Source organism: Ambystoma mexicanum, chromosome 5p (genome assembly GCF_040938575.1).
Source record: "Ambystoma mexicanum isolate Mex_15411 chromosome 5p, UKY_AmexF1_1, whole genome shotgun sequence".
In the NCBI taxonomy this organism is placed as follows: domain Eukaryota; kingdom Metazoa; phylum Chordata; class Amphibia; order Caudata; family Ambystomatidae; genus Ambystoma; species Ambystoma mexicanum.
Window position 1 is genome coordinate 948,346,592 of NC_090930.1, and position 15,751 is coordinate 948,362,342.

General features: G+C 47.2%; 1 protein-coding gene across 4 annotated transcripts in view; it reads left to right on the forward strand.

Moving 5' to 3' along the window:
- Positions 1–15,751, forward strand: part of COBL (cordon-bleu WH2 repeat protein) — a 1,669,181-nt gene that overhangs the window by 203,309 nt on the left and 1,450,121 nt on the right. The window contains exon 3 of one of the 4 annotated variants that reach the window (XM_069613403.1): positions 7,521–7,633. The exons of the other annotated variants lie outside the window; for them this stretch is intronic. The gene's annotated coding sequence lies outside the window, so the exon portion shown is untranslated. The remainder of the gene's footprint in view (positions 1–7,520; positions 7,634–15,751) is intronic. 4 annotated transcript variants of the gene reach the window in all.

Genomic DNA, 15,751 nt, shown 5'->3' on the forward strand with positions numbered 1-15,751 from the left:
GCTTATTCAGCTCAGAGACTAAAGAGCAATAAAGACTTGTGGCGAACAGACACCTCTGTTCATCAGCAACATGTTCCTATTCCACAGAAAGGACAAGGTTCGACCAGTGATAAACCCCAAGGAGAGATCCTGGCCCGATCCTGCTGACAATGCTCAGAACTCCTGCATTAGCTCCCTGAACTATAAAAAAATAAAAGAAACTATAAAAAAATATAGGATGATGCGTGGGAAAGTAGCAGGCAGTGACAGCTGGAGTTTCCCTAGGAAAAGATAACTCAAGAGTTATCGGCACCCCATGGATGGCATCTTGGCTTCATCTTGGTTTCAAAATAACGGCCGGCAGCTACGCGACACAAGAACCCTACATCAGACCAGCGTAGTAAGGCCACAGAATCTGCCAAAAAGCCAGAAGACAGGTGCTTCACCCTGTCTGGCCACCGCAGAGGCCAGCCCGCTCCCCCAATCCCATACCAACTAACTGTGACGTGGCAGGAAGACTCTGTCCGCATAACCTGTAAAATCATATCATTATCCTACACCAGATGGTCAGATAGGTTCCTGGAGTGGTCCAAGACCCTCAGGTCATTATCAGCAGCCTACTGATGCCTGATAGTGCGCATATGAGGCCGGTACCCTAAGAATTTTGTGGCGCACTGGAGGGACAGCCCCATCTCGGAAGAGCCTGGCGAGAGAAGCAAGCTAGAGAAGCAGGGAAGCAGAGTTGGCGTAGACAGTGCCCGGATCCCCTGGGCATGCAGGCGGCCCAGCCAGCTGCGAACTCACTCTCTGATGCAAAGTGGAGAGGCTCCATTGAGGATTCTGTGCCTCCTCCGTGTCAGAGATGAGACAAATGATGAGTGGAGAGGTGGGGCATCGGCGTCGCCGGTGGGGAAGAAAGAACGCAGCTGCTCTCCCAGAGACTGGGAATATAGTGACCCTGCAATTATGTCAGGCGTTGGATACCAGAGTGCACGGTCATTGTGAACGGGCGCTGGGGGAAAGATGCAAGGCGTTTGACAAGCATAGCACTAGGAATGATATTGCAATGGGTATTTGAATCAGAATGTGCATTCACAGTGGGTGCATGGGGTCAGAGCACCTCTTTACGGACGGACCGCTGGTGCTGCGCCCGGCTGTGTCAAGACCCAGGCATTCTCCTGGGCCACATTGTTGCCTGCACTTCATCTGGGACTTTTATGTTGGTCTTGTTCGGCCCTGCTGAGCTCTGTCCCATCCTCATGCTGGTTCTTGTCCTTGTTGGGCCCTTTCATTGTTCTTCAGGCACCTTGTACATATCTCATGGATCTCCTCCTCACCCGATTCAGTACCTACTTTGCCCCAACTTCTACTGGTTCCTTACCAGCCACTTCATCACCAGTTCCTTTGTGCTCACTAAACTGAATTTCTTCACTTGTTACCTTCTCACATCAACACCAATACGTTGTGCACACTGAAAGGACGTACCTCAATTGTGACTCTGTTCCCTTACCTCTCGTGCTGCCTTTCTGCTTCTCCACTACTTGGCTGTTACTCCCTGATGGTGCAATTCCGCTGTATGAATTTAATTGCTAGGACCGCTCTACCTTTATTTTAATGCCAAATCCGGGCCTGCTGGCTCTACTCTACTGCCTGCACAGTAACAGTACTTTGGAAATTCAATCCCAGATGTTTTAAATCCCTAGTTCTATACCATATGTTTCATTATGACTGCATTTAAAAATCAAATTGTGTTAACTACACTAATATGTTAGGCCTATCTGCCTATCTGTGAATTTCATATCTAAGTGCTCTTAAAACACTGCTTTGGCATTTCTAGGCCTCCCTTTACCATATAATTCTTGGTTGCTCCTACTAGCTGCGCTTCCTTACCTGTGAAATGTCCCCCCCCCCTGCTGCCTGTAATAACTTAGGACTTTTCCCTCTTACCCTGTGCTTTTACTGTTTTCATTTGCTGTTACTGTATTTACTGTTTTCATTTACGGTATTGACTCACCTTCCCTGATTGCTGCTAGGCCAACTTGTGAGTTTGTGGTGTATTGTGCAATCCCCTTTCCTGCTCTTCAGCACCCCCTCTTCAAATATGTGTTCTCCATCTCTCTTATCTACTCTAATTGCTATTCTAGCACCTTTCCTACCCCTCTCTCGAAGTCTAGAAGGAGAACATTTAAAAAAGCACTCCTGGTCTCCAACCCAGGATTGCCCAATGCTGACACATATGTTAACGCTTCCTCCATACAGACTATAACTGACAACCTCTTTGCTGTCCTCTCTCCCAACCTATGGAATCCCCATATGGTCTCTATCCTCTCCCCTTTTTTCACTTCACCCATTAATTTTGGCACCAGAAGGGAAGTGTTTTTGGCACAAATCTCATCATCCAGATGCATCATAAATGCAAATCAGAATGGCATTATCATGGCTTGGGGCTCTCAGCCCAACCTCCTCCTTCTTGACAGGCATCTTCCCTCTCTCATTAAGTTCCTCCCTCTTTATGCCTCTTCCTCACCTCGCTACCCTCAATTCTCGTTCTGCTTCCAAACACTCCTCTGACATCTGTCACCTCCTTGAAGACCTTGACCTTGTTGTTTTCACTCTCACTGAGACGTGGTTCAATGCCAGCTCTGTCACTGCTTTTGATACTCCTTCCTGAGGGCTACATGATCCTCTACAAATCCAGGCCCAATCGTCCTGGAGGTGGAGTGGTTCTTGTCTTCCCTGAATGGGTCCCTGCTCCTGTCATACCCACTCAATGCTACTCCTCCTTTCAATGTCTTGTCTGTCTTTCTGTAAGCTCTGTGTCTCCCCTTCCCTCTCGCTACCATCTACAGGACCCCAGAGCCGACCGCCCTCTTTCTCTCAGTGTGGGCCGACCTGGCCTCTTCTCTTCTGACCTCTTCTAACCTCCAGTTCCAAGCTTCTCTTCCTTGGAGACTTCAATACTCACCTACACTCCTCTGATGCAGCCACTGTACCCTTCCGTATACCCTCTTTCTCTCACCATTCTTCCCTCTGGTACACACCACTCAGCTGGCCACACCGTGGATGCGCTCATCACTGCTGATAGCTCCCTCTCTAAGCCTCTCACTATCCCTCTCTCCTGGTCTGCCCATGCTCTCCTCTCCTCCCATCTTGAGCTCCCTGTCTCCCCGGCTAAGCCTCTGCCCTCACTGCCAGTCTCCTTCTCCGTCAATTGACCGATGAAGCGAGTGTCAGTAGCTGCTTTTTCTGCCTGCTTCATTCCTCCTCCCACTCCTACTATCATCTCCCATACTGACTCTTCCCTTGCTAACCTTCACCTCTCCATTTCCAAAACTCTTGATAGCCTTGCTCCTGCCATGAGGATCCACATGAAGCCGGCCTACAAGTGCAATAGGTGGTATGATTCCGACCTAGCCTCGCTTAAACGCAAGTGCAAAGTCACTGCACGAAAATGGTTGGTTTCTAGCACATCCTCTGGCAAACTGGCCTGTCGCCTGCTCCAAAGGCAATACAGACTCTCCACCCGCTCCAAGAAATGGGCCCACATCCAAGCCCACATCTCTGGGGCCACACACCACACAGCTTAACTTTTCAAAATCTGCTAGGAACTTGCCAATGCTACTTCTTTCTCTATTTCTCCTCTTCCTTCACAGGCCCGCTGCATGGCCTTGGCCACTCACTTCACTACCAAACCTCATCCTGTCCTATCTCTCTTGCCCCTCTCGCCCACCTGATCTCCACTCTCTCTCCTCATTTTCAATGCTACGCTGACAACACTCAGCTCTCCTTTAAGCTTCCTTCCTCTTCCTCCTCTCCTTCCTCTCCCATTCCCGACTGTCTGACTGCTATTCAGGCATGGTGTGCTTGTAACAATCTCTGTCTGAATGCAGTAAGATGGAGATCCTTATCATTAGGACTCCTGCCCCCTCATTTTCCCCTACTCTCTGGCTGCCCTTCTTGGGCCACCTCCCCCTCTTGTGAGGAAAAAAACCTCGGTGTCATCTTTGATTCCTCTCTCTCTCTCCTTCTCGCCTCACATCGCTGACTTTGTCAAGAAATCTCACTTTCAGCTCCACCTCCTCAGAGGCATTCTCCCTTTCCTCACCTTCCCCCAGTAACTCAATGTTTCCAGAGATCTGGTTCTCTCTAGGCTTGACTACTATAACAGCCTCTTCATCAATCTGCCTCTTTTCCCCCTCCGCCCCCTTCAGCTAATCCAGAATAGGACTGCAAGAATTATCTTTAGCCTCAAGCTCAGGGACCGCATCTCTCCAGCCCTAAAATCTCTCCACTGGCTCCCTCTGGCTGCAATGATCAAATACAAGACCCTCTGCATCATCCATAAGGCTTTCTGGGACCTGGGACCACATCACATCCAACTCTCTCTCCATACGACCTCCCTGCTAGAATTCTTGATTCTTCTAGCTCTGACTTTCTGCATGTCAGACGCTTCTCTAAGCAGAGAGTGGGGGATAGATCTCTTTCTTTGGCAGGAGCCTCCCTCTTGAATGGCCTTCCTGTCCCTCTCGTTTTGAGCCGGAGCCCATTAAATTCCAGAATCTTCTCAAGAACTTCCTTTTCTCCTCCTCGTTCCCCCTCACGCTCCCCTGCTAGTTCTACCTGCCTCTATGTCTGGTGGCTTGTAGCCCTCCCTCGACCAGTCTCCCCCTTACCCCTTACCACCACTTACACTTGGCCATCCTTCCTCGACTAGCCTACTGAGTCTGGTCCACCTCTCCTCCCTCGCACTAGTTGACCCTATCCCCTTCCTGAGCGCTTGCCCAGCCCTTTGGCTCCCTTCTCCCTTGCACTTCTCCCTCTTCCCCTCTCCCTGAACTTCGTGTTATTGTACTTGCACAATCCGATTTTTACAAGGCCTAGTAGGACCGCTCCTGCTTTTTTGTTCCCTGTACTCCCCACACCCCTGTCTTGTGGAACCTGTAAACACTTTTTGATTTATAGGCGCCATACAAATGCTCAATAATGAAAATAAATAAATAAAGACTTGCTAGCAATGATAGATCTAATAGACGCATACCGTTAAAGGGCCAGTGGCAGACGCTGATCGCGCCTTCCTCAGTTTCTCATGGGGAGAACTGGTGTGGCAGTTCAAGACCCTGCTGTTCATGCTGTCGTCAGCTCTGTGGGCATTCACCAAGCTCATGTGACTGATAGCTTCAGCAATGAGAGAGAGAGGAATACGGACTGTAATATACCTAAATGACATCCTCATCATGGCTTCAAGCAAGGAGGTCTTGCAAGCGCGGGTATTCTGGATTTGAAACCTCCTGGAATGATGGCTCTCGAACATGAAAGCGTTAAATTGACGTGCCATTTTCTGAGACGTTCCAGAGCTTGTGATAGAGTCCGACGCCAGCAAGGCTAGCTGGGGATCCGGGTGTGGGGAGCTGCACTAAGGGCGAAAGTAGTCTCCTTCGGAACTAGATAGGCACATAAATTGTCTAGAAATGTTAGCTGGGACCTTTGAGATCAATACTTTTGCCAGAGACAGGGGGAACTGCAGCATTCTCCTGAGAATGGTCAATGTATCAACGGTAAGATATATCAACCATCTCGGAGGAACCAGGTTCAAAATGCTAGTGAAGTTAGCGAAAGACTTCTGGCATTATTACTTAGAAAGACAGATTTCAGTCACGGCAGAGTATCTGCCAGTAGTGCAGAACGCACTAGTGGACTGGATCACTTGCTATCTGACGGACGCCAGCGATTGAATGCTGGACAGAGAGCTATTTTGCAGGTTGACAAGGGTTGCCAAGACATCGATCTATTTGCCTCCAGGGTGAATGTACTGACTCCCTGATTTTTCAGGCAGAGTTTAAATTCGAACGCACTAGGTACGGATGCATTCCTTCACTGTTGGAAAGTGGAAGTGCATTATGCCTTCTTACCATTCATAATGATGACCAGAGTGCTAGCGAGGATTTGCAGGGAACAAGCGGAGGTAGTGCTCATAGCTCCTGCATGGCAATCGCAAGCTTGGTTTACAGTTCTGATGGAACTTTCCCCCGATTTCCCACAGATTATTCCACAGGATCCGCCAATCCTGACAAACCCAGCAGGAGGATTTCATCCCCTCAGGTTGGCAGGAGCACTTGCGTTGCTAGCTTGTAGGGTTTCGGGTGCAAGTGGTCCCTGCTAGGAATTTCATTATTATTATCATTATTATTATGGTATTTATTGAGTGTGGACCTAGCTTTGAGAAGCAACGGAGAGCTTTACAGAGGTCTACACCAATACAGATACATAATAGAGCACTTTACAGAGGTGTGCAACATTACAGATGTATAAGGTCACGCTATTCAGTGGCAACAACAGAACAGATATACAGCAGGGGGTAGGATACAGATGGGGCAGAGGAGGGGTACAGCTGTACCAGGTGTGGGGAGGAGGAATTTCAGGACAAGCTGCCAAGCTTATTAAGGAATCATGGGCCCCTCCCACACTCAGAAGCTATAATGCTGCGTGGAGCAGGTGGAAGCAATGGTGTTGCCGACAGGTTCATCATCCCATTTCTGCCCCTATAGCACAAGTGATCAATTTCTTGGCATCCCCGTCAGTTGTAGGCAGAGCGTTCAGGACTCTAGGAGTCTACAGATTGGCAATCTCAGCAGGTCATGACCTGGTAGACAGAAAACCTGTGGGTGAACATCCAGCACTGGTCCGGCTGATTAGAGTGTTGAAGTTTCGAGTTTCCCCAGTGCCTATGTACACATATTTATGGGATGTGAATTTGGTTCTGTGGTTATTCAACAACTGGCCGCAGAACAGGAAACTTTCGATGCAAGAATTGTCTGGAGACTGACTATTTTACTTTATTTAGTCTCCTGCAGGAGAGTGTCAGATGTTAGGTCACTGGAGGTGGACAGGAAGATAATTTATCCTGAAGGAGTTGCGTTTAACGTAGCTAAAAGGACAAAAAATACATTTGTCAGTGATTTCATACCTATACTTGCCAAGTCAGCCTAAGCTGTCCGTAGCCTTTATCAAGGATTGTGAGGTTAGGACGCTGGAAAAGAGACCAGAAGGGTTGTCGCAGCTTCTCATTGTGTGTACGAAGCCATTTAAAGTGATGGCGGCAGCAGCGAGAGCTAGATGGGTACGCAAAGTTATGGCTATGGCAGGAGTCCATCTGAGCAAATTTGGTGCACATTCAGTGAGAGGATCCATGGTTTTGAAAACTTTTGCGTTAGGGGCTAGTCTCCAAGACATTTTGAAGGCAGTGGATTGGTCTAATGATTCCTCTTTTAGGACGTTTTACATCAAGCCACTAACGTCAGTAGCCACAGCAGTGGTGCATAGCTTTGAGCAAGCATAAGGTTTGCCTCCGGTCTTGACGTAGAATGAAGATTACCCAGGCTCACAGCACAGGGAGTCTTGATTCTGTTAAAGACATGGATGCAAGCATTATCCCACCATGATATGTAGTGTAACATATGTAGGTGCAATTTACGAGTAGATTGTTATTTGTTGGTTTTATTGTGTGTATTCCCTCCCTCACATGTAGTTTTCTCGTCATGCAGGGGATGACGGGAAGGCGAGCTGAGGAGAGTTTGACAGAGGAATAGGAGCCTGCGTACAGTGGCGTGAGCAGAGTCACAGTGCACAAGGAGTTCCATTTTATTGGAGATCGCAGGTAAATCATTTGTTTGGCAGAGTCTCAGTTGCCTGTAAGAGACAGTTAGTCGTGCTAAGACTGTTTTAGCATCAAAGAAGAGGAAGGGACTTAGTCAGGAAGTGACATATGGCTGGCTGTTGGAAGGAAGGAAGGCAGCTGGAGGAACTACAGGACAAGAAGGACTACAGGACAAGAAGGACTGATAGGGATTTGTAAAGACGTTTTGTGATGATGTTAATGTTAAAGTATATGTTTTAAAACTGCTGGAGAGCATTGTTAAAGAAGTTTAAAGCATCATCCTTGCATCTTTGTCTTTAATAGAATCAAGACTCCCTGAGCTGTAAGCCTGGGTAATCTTCATTGCGTGGTAGAAGAGCAAGCATCTATTACTGCCAATCAGTTTGTTTCATCCTAGTGCTCTGTGTGTAGAGGGCCTGATTCACAAAGGACATTGCTAGAGCAAATCAGGGGATATCACTGAGCATCACAGATGGGAACCTGCTACCTTATTCTTGTTTCACAAACCCCAAAACTGGAGCAAATCTGAAGTGCCTGGAGCCTCCTTGAGATGCACGTGTGCATGCACGAATCGCAAAACCTTTTACCTGGGCATCCCAGGAATTCTCCAGGCTTTGCTTGATCAGCTCGAGGTATGGGCTTTTGTCTTATTCTCAGAAATGGGGCAGCTCTTTCGCAATCTATGCATCAATTAATTTGTGGAGACTTTATTAAGAATAATATTAATTGGCAGGGTAACAGTTACACAAGTTAATTGATTGTTGAAACCAGAGCTGTGATGGTGCCTGTTGTGTACTGAGATACTCTGTAGTTTTTCATGTACCGTCGAGCATGCTTCAAAACCAGAGCATTTATAGTGCAGTGGTTTGAACACTTTCTAGCAAAAGGGAGATGTGCAGGAGCTGCATTTGAACATTTGTGTCATCGCTCGACTTTTTGGGTTATTTCTTTTTCTTTTGTTATTTATAGAGCTTTGATGGGCTTCTTCAACATATCTAACCTATAGCAACATCTTACAAGGCACACACCTATCATATGTCCACGAATCAAAGTTTGATTAAAAGGTTACCAGATTACTCTTGACAGGAGGGTGTGCTTAAGATATTAATATAAGCAAAAAGCATTGGCGAGGCCTATATTTGACAAGTGGAAAGTTGCCACATTTGAGCCACTGCAGCCAGGGGGAATAGTTATAGTGGAATTAGGGGAGGTCATTGGTTGCAAAACCCCCTATATTTAAAATACCCCCCTTAAAGGCACTGGTCACCTAAAAGGAGACAACTTGGTAATGCATGGATTTAGATGGATGATGACATTCTACAGTCTCAACCAGATCCCCTAGATGAGTAACATGTAACATGTAGTCCTATATATGGGCCAAGAGTAAGTCTTACATCAACTGCCAGTTGGGTTGCAAAATAAAAAAAAACATTGCTTGTCTCGGGGGTGTCCATTTTGTCATCTGGCGGGACTCGTGGTTCTTGCCTTTGCCAGTTTATGTATGAGCATCTATTCCATAGGAGGGATTGTTTTGGGTAAATGTACAAGCTGGGGTGTGATGATGACATTATATGCCCTCAATCAGTTCCCCTAGACTACAAGCACACTGCCTGCTTCTGCATGTCAGACATGTTTTAAATACATACTGTAATGTAGATGTTTCAAAAAAGGTAGCAGGCGCTCCTCTCTAGAAATAACATGGCATGATAACCTGTTCTGAGATGAGGGTTTGCAGCACACGGTTTTTTCTCACTGTATCTTTCACAGATGGGAAATCTCCATTTGCATATCAGTCTTTCTCCCGCCCATATGGGCAGTCCAGCACTGATCTATCTCATTTGAATCAGCCAAGTGCTGTCTAAGCTCAGGAGAGCAGGCATCATAAATTGACTCCAACATAACAAGATTCCTCAAACCTTCATAATTGTTTGCTTTGTAACAGCATTTTCTACAGACAATTTCTTCATCTCTAAAGCATGAGCCATCTCCATTTCTCTGAGTCTCAATTCTTGATGTTTCATGGCAGCTTGTGCCTCAATACGTTTCACTTCTAATTCAAGTCTCATTTTCTCAAGTGCAATAAATTCAGGAGTAAGTGTAGGACCTGTTGGGCTCCCTGTGGACAGAGGTTGTGGTTTCTGAGCAGGCAAGGGATTTGTAGGGACTCCTAACAAAGAGATATCTACTTCTTCTAAACCAACACTCTCAGAATCAGAAACATCAGTATCCACATTTGCTGGAGTGGTAGGCCCTTCCGACCCACTCTCCAGACTTTGTTTTTCCATCAATTTAGCAACCAGTTCAGATTTTTTTTTCTTTACCAGAGAGGCTCCTCTCTCTACACATGGTTCTCAGAACCTCAGCAGTATAGTTTAAGAGACTCTCTTCACTGTAGTTTTCCATATTTGACATGATTTTTCAGTTAATAGATTATTGTGATGTTTAGCCTTGTGGTTAGTTGACCCAAGGTAATAGCAGCACTCTAAGTGTAATCACTATACTTAAAAATCCCACCGCTGTACACCAGTGTTAGGCAGAATCCTGTGCAGTACCCTTAGGGACCACTACACAAGATTAGGACTACAAGTGGCAGTACAATTTCACCTTTGGTACAAGCCTGTACTACACAGAAAAGGTGTTAGCAGTGGCTGAGCAGCCAGACTTATCTCAAGAGCAAATGAGTAGTACTAGAGATTACACAAAGGACTACAATTAATGTGACTCAAGCAAACACTGACTCAAGGTTTCAGGTAAAAAATATAAGTACATTTATTTTTAAACCATCTGTTCACAAAACACTTCACTTCTATTAAATCAAAACCACACTGTAAATATACTACACACAACCAATTCCACTTGTTCAACTAATTCAAGGTAAATACATTAGGATTTGACAGACCGGTGTTGCGATACTAACGCGTATGCGCGAATAGAAATGCTCACAAAGTTAAAACACACTTTGTACTTTAGAATTAAAACAAGAGAAAAGTGGATAAAATCATAGGCAATACTTTTGTCAAGGCAATAGGATCAGAGGACTTGTTCACAGGTGTAGATAAAAGTCAATGGGCCTGCACCAGTGTCACTGGAGCAGATGCTCAGTTGCCAAGGATCATACGTTACGAACAGTTCGAGATTCAAGATGCCAGGAGTACTTAGATATTGTGAAAGGAAAGCAAAAGTTATAAGAAGGGAGAAAGAAAGGACAAGCCTTTGTGGAGTGTTAGGCAGAAACCTGTGCAGTTCCCTCTGGGACCACTGCAAAAGATTTAAGACTACAGGCGTTGGCAGTAAACCCACTTGGTAGCAGTCTGCACCGCACAGATTCACTGTGGTAGCTGTGGCTGAGCAGTCAGACTTCCCTCAAGAAGAGTTAGGCAGTATACAGAGGATACATAATAGGTACAGAGGTACAATAGCACAAGCAAACACTGACCAGAGCTAGGTGTAAAAGTATAAACTTATTTATTAAAGGTACACTCATAAATTACACTAGCACATTAGAAAAGATAAGAAAGTCAAACACAGTTACTATTACTCATATGTACATCCCTGATTCGTTTGTTGGACAATTCTAAGTTAACACCACTTATTTCCAACCAGAGGTGAGCGCTTAACGTTAGATGGTACTTCAACAAGTATTACCAAAAGGGAGGGAAAAGGCAGAAATCAAGAGAGCAGTTAGTTAAAACACTTTTCACATAAGGTTGGCAAAGACAGTCAATAGTGGAACAGGGGAATTAGTTCGGGGCCCGCGTTAGAGGGAGCCAGACGAAAATGTGCCCAAGATCACACAATGTCACAAGTCTTTGCAGGTGAGTAGAAAACGGTTTTACTATGGTTCTAAAAAGTTTAGTTAGAGTGTCCCGGACCTACCCAGGTTCGAGAGCCGAGGGCTAAATCTACCCCGTACAATCGGTGGCAAGGGAGGCCGGGCGGATCACAGTACCTTTAAAAGTGGAAAGATTCCTCCAGCGGTGGTAGTCGTTCCTGGTAGTGGGTGCAAGTCGCGGCGTCGTCCCGAGGAAGAGGTGATCTCGACGGGGAGGAAGGCTGCAGGTCGTTGCACTACCAGGGATGAGGCCAGCCGTGGAGTTCTCCGGTCACAAAGGATTTTTACCCTTCTTTCGCGGTTGAGGTAAAAAGTGGTATCCCGGTTGCCGGGGTGTTTGGCACAGGCAAGGCGGCCACGAGATGCTTCGGGACGGCGAAAAGAAGGCAGCAACTGGTTGTCCCCACCAGTTAAGGGAAGAAGACTCTCCGGCGGGAGATCTCCTCTGTCGTCGGGAAAAGTGGTGAGACGATTCTGCAGGGCTTCACCGGTGGTGTCGTCTTGGCAGGTCGGCTCGGCTTCTCCCTCTTCGGCTTCTTAGGTCCTGTGGCGACTTCTGAAGAACCAGTCCCAAAAACCCTGCTTTTATGCAGCAAACCCCCATTCATACAGCCTAGCTGTCACTCAAACATGCTAAGTGGTGAGCGGGGTGGCTCACCACTTGGGCCAATCACACTAGAGTGCGACCTGAGTTGGCAAGGCAACTCGGTCCAGGGTGCCTAAACCCCCTCCCACACCCCCTGTGGTACCCAGACAGAATGGCACCACTTTGGAGGGCTTCTGTGCAGAAGCCCGCCAAAAGTGGAACAAAGGCTCGACTCGGGTTCAGGGTTACTGAAGTGAACCTAGACGCCATTTTGGCGGCGAGTTCCGGCAAAAAATCCCAACCGGTGAATTTATATAAAATAAATAAACCGGCGGTATCTTTAACATTGCACCAAAAAGTGGTGCATCAAAAACCAATGGGAAATCCCATTGGGAAATATTCCGGTGGAATATTTCCGTGGTATCCACTGCCACCAGCCAGAACTCGGCGAGGGGGGACGGGACAGTACCCCCTCGACAACAGACCCAGGGGCAATCTAATTGCCCCTACCAGTACTTCCACAGTAAGATGGTTTGTACTGGTTAAGTTCCTAAGTTAAGACTAGTAAAGTCAATGGTAACTTTACAGACCCAGGGAGACAGTAGTCAGTCCCAGGGTGTGGAGTCTATGTTTGGGGGTCTCCAGGACACCCCTGTGCTACTGCACTGAGGGTGCTGTGTAACACACATTCAAAAACCAATGATGGCCTATGGGGAAAATTACCCCCCCCCCAGCCCATAAGCACATAGCAAGTCACAGAGAACACTCTCAAGTCATGTCCAAGAGTGAGGATAAAAGAGTCTCACTCTTGGCAGGAGAAAGAAAAAAAAATAAACCCCACAAAATCCAGCAAAGCTGCTGGGGGACTCACTAGGTTAGGAAATTCAGCCTAAACAGAGAATTCTTCCTAACAAGGGTTCTCCCCAATTCCTTCAGGTCGGACGGAGAGAACGACCAAATGTGCACAGTACCTTATTCCGTTGAAGAAAGCTGGTGCCACGGCAGTTGTTCCTGGTAGTTCCTGCAGACTCACAGTTCCTGCGGCTTCAGTCGTGGGGACAAGAAGGAGGACGTCTGGAGCGATCTGCACTACCCAGGGATGAGGCCAGCAGCAGCAAAAGCAACGATGAATAAAGGGTGCGCTCCTTTAAATCAGGAGAGGGCTCTTCTGATGGCTATCCGGACCACTACAGCACTGCAGTGATTTCGACCCAGGAGAGGATTCTCTGGCTGAACAAAGATGAGCTGGTTGATCCCACTAGGCTCAAGGGAAGAAGACTCCGGACTGGATCTTCTCTTGTCGTTGAAGGGTAGATAGCTCCTGACTGCAGCAGGGCTTCACTGGGTCTCGGGGTTGCAGCAGCCGTCTTCTTCTCCGCTTGCCTTCGGTTCTTTGCAGTTCCAGTGGCGACTCTGACTTGTAGCCCAAGAATCCTGCCTTTTATGCTAAAATCCCCCATTCACAGAGCCTGGCTGTCAATCACATAGCAAGGGGTTGTCCAGCCCGGACAACCACCTTAGCCAATGGATACAAGTGCGACTTGGGTCTCCAAGGAGACCCTGTGCAGGGGGTGACTACATCCCTCGCTCATATTAAGCCCACCTAGAGACTTAGGCACCGAAAGGAGGGCTTCTTGCGAGAAGCCCGCCAAACGACGGTGAACAAATGAGGCAAACCTGGTTTGCCGCGCAAAGTAAAACACAAGAAAGATTTTAACAAGAAGAAATGGCGACGAAACCCAACCGGAGCCAAATTAAAACCAATATGGTCAAGTGAGTTTCATGTTTGAGGCTACTATATTAGCCTAAAACCACGTTATATAATGTAACCGCGGTACAAATGTTAGGGTAGATACCACTGCCACCAGCCAATTCTTAATGTTAAGGGAGCGAAAAAATGCCCTAAGAGGCACAGATAAAAAGGGATAGTAGTTAACCCTTTCCAATACTCCATGTAAGATGGGGTTTACTGGATCTGTGGTAAAAGTGACTATATAAAGTTAATTACCACTTTACATGTTTCTGGGGGACAGTAGTCAACCCCAGAAAAATGGAGTCAGTGGGAAGTCTAAAAGATAACCCTGTGTCACTGCACTGAAGGTGCTGTGTAACACACAAAATAAAAAGATGATGCCTATGGAGTTGGTGGGACTCCATAGCCCATGAGCACAAAAAGTACAACGCACACAAAAAAACACTGTAAGAGTGGGAAAAAGGTTCTCACACTTGCCAAGTGGAAAAAATAAACCCCAGAAATCCAGCAAAGCTGCTGAGGGACTCACTGGGTAAGGGAAATTAGCCGTTGAATGAGAATTCTCCCTAACACTAGGCACCCTGGAACTTGTGTTGCTTTGCACAAGATGTTTCTCTGTGCAGCACCCACAAGGCCTCGATTTGAAGGGTTATAAAACTGTAATGTACCCATGGGCAATAAAGGTCAAGACCTATGACAAATCGAAGGATGTGCTGATTTCTTATTTCAAGTACACCCGACGGATGTAGCGATAGGGTGCCTGTCCGTGTGACGGTATCTGGCATGCTCCTCTGGTGCTGACCTCACCTGCGCCAGGAGTGAGTCTTCTCTTCGCCATTAATGCCCTTCTCCGGTTGCTCGCATAATGCAGACGACATCAGTAAGGCATCAGTAAGGCAAGGGCCAGATGGCGGTGTTTATGCATTTTAAATCCGTATACATGTTAGCGCGAGGAGGATCCGTCTGACTCAAGCATCGCTGAAAGCTTCAGCAGACAGTGAACAGGTCAGCTCTTCCTGCTGGCCTGACTCTCCGCCTCCACCTAGCAACAGATGGAGAAAAAAAAGTTAATTAAAAACTCTGGCCTATCAAGCATGCAGGAAATTGATAAATAATAGACTGGCGACATAATCAGAAGGTAAACATACCAAGAACTATTGCTGTCTTCGCAGCAGGTGATTTCATTATGGGAGGGAGTTGAAACCCAACCTTCTGCTCACGGAAATACAGGGACGCAGCGCAGTGTAACTGCACTGTCAGGAAGGAGTGTTGCTGGTGGGTCGTACGAGGGTATGATCTTTTTTTTAGTAATCATTCAAGGAACTGCTGCTCGAATATATGTAGACAAACAGGCAGGGCCGTCATGGGCGACCGCCCGTGGTACCATCAACCCCCCGCCTCACCAGTCTGGTGGAGTCTTTGAAGGGCTCCTACTGCCCTGTGTCCAAATAACCTGCTTCCCCCTTTTCTTTCCCAAGAGTCCCTTAGTAGGCCCAACTCTCCCCACCTTGGTGTCCGAGCCTCTCCTGCCCCTGCAGGCACTCCTGAGCGGGGAGAGTGTTGTTTCCTTGGGGGAAGCTGAGCCGTAATTGTTCCTCCCCGACGCCCCTGCCGCCCCTCCCAAGGGGCGCTGGGTCTGAGAAGAGCGAAGACCCTTCCTGCTTTCTCTTGGCTCCTCCGGAGTCTGTCTCCTGTGTTTGTCCGGCCAAACACCGCCACGCCACGTGTGGGTTTCCGCCCACCGTGGCTCCCCCCTTTGCTACTCCTCTCACATTTCCAAAATTTTTGTGCAAATATTCCAGAAAAACAAGTCCATACCTAGCGGTGATAGGTGTACCCCATCCTTCAAAAAATATTCAGGAGATTTTAAATTAATCAGACCATGTCTAATCTGCCCAAAACCCCTGGCCCTGCAGAATTTAGCCATAGCACAATTAAGCTTGCGCC